Source organism: Penaeus monodon, chromosome 33 (assembly GCF_015228065.2).
Source record: "Penaeus monodon isolate SGIC_2016 chromosome 33, NSTDA_Pmon_1, whole genome shotgun sequence".
NCBI classification, from domain to species: Eukaryota; Metazoa; Arthropoda; class Malacostraca; order Decapoda; family Penaeidae; genus Penaeus; species Penaeus monodon.
Window position 1 is genome coordinate 8,758,644 of NC_051418.1, and position 285 is coordinate 8,758,928.

The following is a 285-nucleotide window of genomic DNA, read 5'->3' on the forward strand; positions in this document are numbered from 1 at the left end:
TTTGTGTTATAATTCTAATGTATATGCAAATGCAAGTTTCCCATAGAAATTGAGCTTGAGAAATTACTGATGACTATGAGCACACTGCTTTGTTTTAGTGTTTCGTTATTATAGGGGTAGGTGATACAGTGTAGAATATTTATTCTGAAATAGTTAAGCTGTATTAGAGGATGGCAATGTAGGATGCTTCTATTGGGGTCAAGACCTGTTGAATATGAGTCAGAGACTAAAACTAAACCACTATGGGGTGGGCATGTACATCTCAAATAGAAACACCCATAAACA

The 285-nt window shown here is 35.4% G+C and overlaps 1 protein-coding gene across 1 annotated transcript in view; it reads left to right on the forward strand.

The window, feature by feature from the left end:
* Positions 1-285, forward strand: part of LOC119593983 — a 12,285-nt gene that overhangs the window by 11,555 nt on the left and 445 nt on the right. The window lies entirely within an intron of this gene.